This window comes from Dendrobates tinctorius, unplaced genomic scaffold (genome assembly GCF_039654945.1).
Source record: "Dendrobates tinctorius isolate UK_male_01 unplaced genomic scaffold, ASM3965494v1 ptg000036l, whole genome shotgun sequence".
Classification (NCBI taxonomy): domain Eukaryota; kingdom Metazoa; phylum Chordata; class Amphibia; order Anura; family Dendrobatidae; genus Dendrobates; species Dendrobates tinctorius.
In genome coordinates, this window is record NW_027361704.1 from 43,647,815 (window position 1) to 43,653,987 (window position 6,173).

A 6,173-nucleotide genomic window follows, 5' to 3' on the forward strand; every position below is an offset into this window, starting at 1 on the left:
TAGCTTTATTAAATAGTCCCAGGTGGGACATCACTGTCCTGTGACAGATCGCTGATCTGTCACATCACAGATCACTGTGACAGATCAGCGATCTGACACAGGCACTGCAGAAGGCTTCCTCATGCCTGCGCTTTGCAGGCACTGAGGAAGCCAGCTTCCTCAGGCCCCCGAAGGCCCCCATCGCCATCTTGGATTCGGGGGCCTGGAGGAAAGGAGCCCCCCGCAGCAGCGCTGCACATTGCGCTGCCGTGGGGGGCTCAGGGAAGCACGGAGGGAGCCCCCTCCCTGCCGATGCTTCCCTTTCCCATGTTTGATCGCGGTGTGCAAGGGGTTAACGTGTCGGGGGCGGTCCGTGACCGCCCCTGACACATTGTGCCGGGTGTCAGCTGTGATAATCAGCTGACACCCGGCCGCGATCAGCGGCGCTCACCACTTGGGCGCCGCTGATCGCGCTAGACGTACTATCCCGTCCATGGGCATAGGGGCCCGGGTCCCATGGACGGGATAGTACGTCTCATGTCAGGAAGGGGTTAAAGGCAAGAAAACCAATAGACAGATGGAGGGCCACTGCCAAAATGTGTTCCCGTCATCTTGATTCTTTTATTTCTCCTTTAAAGTTATCATCTATGTCTGTTCTTACCCATGTATCTTTCTATCTTATAAGGAATAACCTAAAGCAGGGCTTTCAAACTGCATTCCTTGAGGGCCGCAAACCATGCGTGTTTTCAAGATTTCCATAGCATTGCACAAGGTGCTGGAATCATTATCTGTGCAGGTGATGAAATGATCACCCGTGCAATACAAGGAAATCGTGAAAACATGACTTGTTTGTGGCCCTTGAGGAATGCAGTTTGAGACCTCTGAACTACAGCATGCCAAGGTAAAGCTGAATCAACCCTGTGTTTTTATTCCATCTTAGGAGAGAATACATGTTATGACGTTTCAGCACCTCACACATCCATCTCATGCTTGAACATAATGGAGTGAGTTGGTGTGATGTCACAACATTTTTCATCTTGTATGATGGAATAAAAATACTGCATTGATTTTACTTTACCATGGAGTACTAAAGCTTATCCCTTATGTCCTCTATTATGAGTCCTGAATTTAGCACCTGCCTGCTGGCGCCATTTCTCAGTTTAATGGTTGTGCTGCTCTATTCCTGTGACTATTATCATTTTGTTTTCTTTATTTTGAGCATATTTAATATTATTGATGGAAAATATGGTGAAGGTATCCATGATGACAACACAGACTCTCGACAGACTGCAAGAGAAGCCTTCCACTTCTCACTGTAAGTACTTGAAAAGAAGAATATTTTTGTTTGATCAATCTTTCACAAATATTGCATTTTTCTGTTTTTTTCTTCAATTAAATATATATGTGTCATTTACAGAGCTGCAATTGAAAAAGAAGAAAAGTTTAATCAAGAAAAAGAAAATAAGCCTGGACCTCCCACCATAGAGACCAAAGACGAGGATTTTCAAAGATTTATTTCCCTGTATCCCCTAACTGCTGAGACGTTAAAACAATGCCAGGACAAGTTCCCACTGAATGGACCACATCTGTATGATAGGTGGAGGAGGAGACAGAACAGAATGCGAGTGGACTATATATTTGGACTTCTTAAGGATGATCATCCAGATGAAGAGGAGGTGAAGAGATGTATTGCACAGAAACTTTGGAAAAGTAACTTGCCGAGGGTGAAGGATATTTTTGAAAAATGGAAAAAGTGTTTGACTTAGAACAGGACAATGGACAATACACTCTTATAAGGACACTTATTCTATTGAATGGACACTTCTATGGATTTTGTTGGGTATGTCAAAAGCTTTTGATCATATTAGGTCTCACTTGTGAGCCCTTCTGTGATCAGAAAATTCTGACATACCTTACGACCTGTCAGGAGTGTTTAAGAATGACCGTATGTTTTATTTCTTGGCAATTGTATGTTTGAATGCACATAAACACATTGATTTGTGGGGGTTGGTGGGATGGGGGCTGCTTAATAAAGCAGATATTGTTTTAACTTAAAGAAGTGCAGCACTGGGACAACTTCCCAGTGTTACATCTACCCTATTAAATAGAGCATTTTTCTAAATACATTCAATCACTGCCTTGTTTCCCCTTTCTCTGCCTCCGTGCAGAGAGCGGAGTGAGTCGTGGCCACGATGTGAGTGCAACATCAGGGCATGTGTTTATCAGGCTCCTAGGAGCAGCTTGAGAATCAGATGTCATGATGCAGCATTCACATCGAGGCCGTGGCTGCCCCAACTCTCTGCATGGAGACAGAAAAAAGGAATTATGACGCCCCACAATGTGAACATACTGTGGTGTAGTGACCACTATGTCCGCTAGGGGGCGCTGTGTGGGTGTCCCAGGACTGGTGTACAGGCACATTCAGTGTGGTAACAGGAGCAGGGTCCTAAATGACCATTATGGGTCTCAAGGTGGGTGGCCTTGGGATGCAGGCTCCAGGGTGTATTGATCAGCAGAGGTACTGCTGATATTTCTGTTACACTGTGTCAGGGAAGCCTGTGTGTGTCTATGTGCAATACAACCTTTAGTGATGTCAAAGCCATGTGATCACCTGTGGGTGTGGTTACAGGGCTGTGTAATTGAGGTGTTTGGCACATGTGTGAGGGTGAGGGAGTCTGTGAGAGTGTGGACAGACTTCCATGTGTCCAGCTGGGACACTACCGAAAGTGGTCTGGGTTCCAAGGAAGGAGAAGCCTTCCTGTGTCTGCGGCTGCAGATAGAGCGCTGCTCTGGACATTGCCCTGACCTGTGTGCACAGGACCTGAGGGAACACAGCCCAGCTAAGGACTGTTTATGTGCTGTCTATGGTTTATGGAGCAATAAACCCTGTGAACTTTTAAAGGAACGTGCCTCATGTTTGTCTCCCGCTGCGAGTCACATCCCTACAATACATAGAAAAATGCTTTATTTAATAGGGAAATTTAACACCTGGAAGACGTCTCAGCACTGCACTTCTTCTTTAAGGAGCGGAAATTCAAATTTGAAGACCTATTTTTTGTTATACTGTATTAATACATGTTCGTAAACAGAAAAGGGTTCTTTACAGTCAGAGCAGTCAGGCTGTGGAATGACGATCACATGAGGTAGTGATGGCCGACATTATAACAGCTTTCAAAAAAAGGGCTGGATGATTTCCTCGATACCCATAACATTGTGGGTTATAGTTAAATTAGACAAAATGTTACACCTATAGTAGTCTTTTTGATCCAGGGTTCTTGTACCGATCGCCTTTCTAGGGGTCAAGATTGAATTTTTCTCCGTGGTGCAAATTGGCTGAATGTATCCTGGGGTTTTTGCCTTCTTCTGGATCAACAGATTTAGGTACAGGGATTTTAGTAATACCATAACAGTAATACAAAAATAAAACTAATTAAATATTATAAACTGGCTTATATGTAACTAGCTGAAGAGCCCGGTGCTGCCCAGGCATAGTAACTAACTGTGGTTAGTTATAGCAAATTATAATTATCCTCCATCCCATAGTCCCGTGCCCATATACCCATCATACATATTCTCCATCCCATACTCCCGTGCCCATATACCCATCATACATGTCCTCCATCCCATAGTCCCGTGCACATATACCCATCATACATATCCTCCATCCCATAGTCCCATGCCCATATACCCATCACACATATCCACCATCCCATAGTCCCGTGCCCATATACCCATCATATATATCCTCCATCCCATACTCCTGTGCCCATATACCCATCATACATATTGTCCATCCCATAGTCCCGTGCCCATATACCCATCATACATATCCTCCATCCCATAGTCCCATGCCCATATACCCATCACACATCCTCCATCCCATAGTCCCGTGCCCATATACATATCCGCCATCCCATAGTCCCGTGCCCATATACCCATCATACATGTCCTCCATCCCATAGTCCCGTGCCCATATACCCATAATACACATCCTCCATCCCATAGTCCCGTGCCCATGTACCCATCATACATATCTTCCATCCCACAGTCCCGGGCCCATATACCCATCACACATCCTCCTTCCCATAGTCCCATGCCCATATACCCATCATACATATCCGCCATCCCATACTCCTGTGCCCATATACCCATCATACATGTCCTCCATCCCATAGTCCTGTGCACATATACCCATAATACACATCCTACATCCCATAGTCCCGGGCCCATATACCCATCACACATCATCCATCCCATAGTCCCGTGCCCATATACCCATCATACATATCCTCCATCCCATAGTCCCGGGCCCATATACCCATCCACATCATCCATCCCATAGTCCCGTGCCCATATACCCATCATACATATCCGCCATCCCATAGTCCCGTGCCCATACACCCATCATACATATCCACCATGCCTATCCTGGACATACACACACTTGCGCTTTATATATTAGATTGTAATAGTGCAGTAATACTATTCATTTGTGAGGCCTAGTCCCAGTAAGTTAGTGTAGTGTTGGTATGGGGAGTACAATTGGGGGAGAAAGGTTGAACGTGATGGACCTAGGTCTTTATTCAACCTACATCACTATGTTTGCACTGATTTGATGTGATGGGGTTTGTTCAATAAATTTTGTTTTTCTTTTTAACTAAGCATATGTTTGTCTTCAATTTAATTGTTTAAAAGAACTGGGAGCCCATAGGTGAATGGTGGGTGTCTTAGTGTTAAGGGTGGGACACTAGTGGTTTAAGAGACTTCGGATTGATGTGGTAGAGCCATATAATCTTTAGTCGCTAAGGACTATGGGAAGATTCATAATGATGAAGGGGAGAAAAGGGGCTTTGAGTGGCAGGCAGCCTGCTTTAAAAGGACTTAAAATGGTGGGAGACCTGAAGGCTGATGGGGCCATATATAGGAGGAGGATGATGGGGCCATATATAGGAGGAGGATGAAGGGGCCATATATAGGAGGAGGATGATGGGGCCATATATACTAAGAGGATGATGGGGTCATGTATAGGAGGAGGATGATGGGGCCATATATAGGAGGAGGAGGATGATGGGGCCATATATAGGAGGAGGAGGATGATGGGGGCCATATATACTAAGAGGATGATGGGGTCATATATAGGAGGAGGATGATGGGGCCATATATAGGAGGAGGAGGATGATGGGGCCATATATAGGAGGAGGAGGATGATGGGGGCCATATATACTAGGGAAAGGATGATGGGGCTATATATACTAGGAAGAGGATGATGGAGCCATATATACTAGTAGGATGATGGGGCCATATATACTAGGTAGAGGATGATGGGGCCATATATATACAAGGAGGAGGAGGATGGGGCCATATATATACTGGAAGGATAAGGCCATATATAGGAGGAGGAGGATGATGGGGCCATATACACTAGGGAGAGGATGATGGGGCTATATATACTAGGAGGGGAATGGAGCCATAAATACTATATATGGCCTCCATACAGTCAAATGCACTCCCCATCAGCCTCCAAACAGTAGAATGCACTCCCTATAGGCCTTTATTCTGTAGAATGCACTTCCCATCAGACTCAATACAGTAGAATGCACTCACCCTCGACCTTCGTACAGTCGAATGCACTTCCCGTCTGCCTTCATACAGTCAAATGCACTCCCCATCAGCCTACCTACAGTAGAATGCAGTCCCCATTGGAATGCATACAGTAGAATGCACTCCCCATTGGCCTCCATTCAGTAGAATGCACTCCCCATCGGACTGCATACAGTCGAATGCACTCCCCATTTGCCTCCATACAGTAGAATGCACTCCCCATTGGCCTCCATACAGTACAATGCACTCCCCATCATACTCAACACATTAGAATACACTTTCCATCAGACTCCATACAGTAGAATGCAATCCCCATTGGCATCCGTACAGTCAAATGCACTCCCCATCGGCCTCCATACAGAAAAATGCACTCCCCATCGGCCTGCATACAGTACAATGCACTCCAAATTGGACTGCATACAGTCGAATGCACTCCCCATTGGCCTTCTACCTAAGTGGTGGGAGAAGGGGAAATCTGATTTTTGAACAAAAATCAGTCTAAGTCCAAAAATCTTGAAAATTTGACTAAGTCCCGATGGTACTTTCTGAAAAGTGTATCCAGGCTCATGGAAGCCTCCTGGGTAATCCTCCTG

General features: G+C 45.4%; 1 long non-coding RNA gene across 1 annotated transcript; it reads left to right on the forward strand.

Annotated features, from left to right (window-relative positions):
* On the forward strand, positions 1-4,640 carry LOC141087942 (uncharacterized). The gene is made up of 2 exons (XR_012231769.1): positions 1-1,294; positions 1,397-4,640. It is a non-coding gene; the product is annotated as an uncharacterized lncRNA (long non-coding RNA).
* Positions 4,641-6,173: the final 1,533 nt, after the last annotated feature.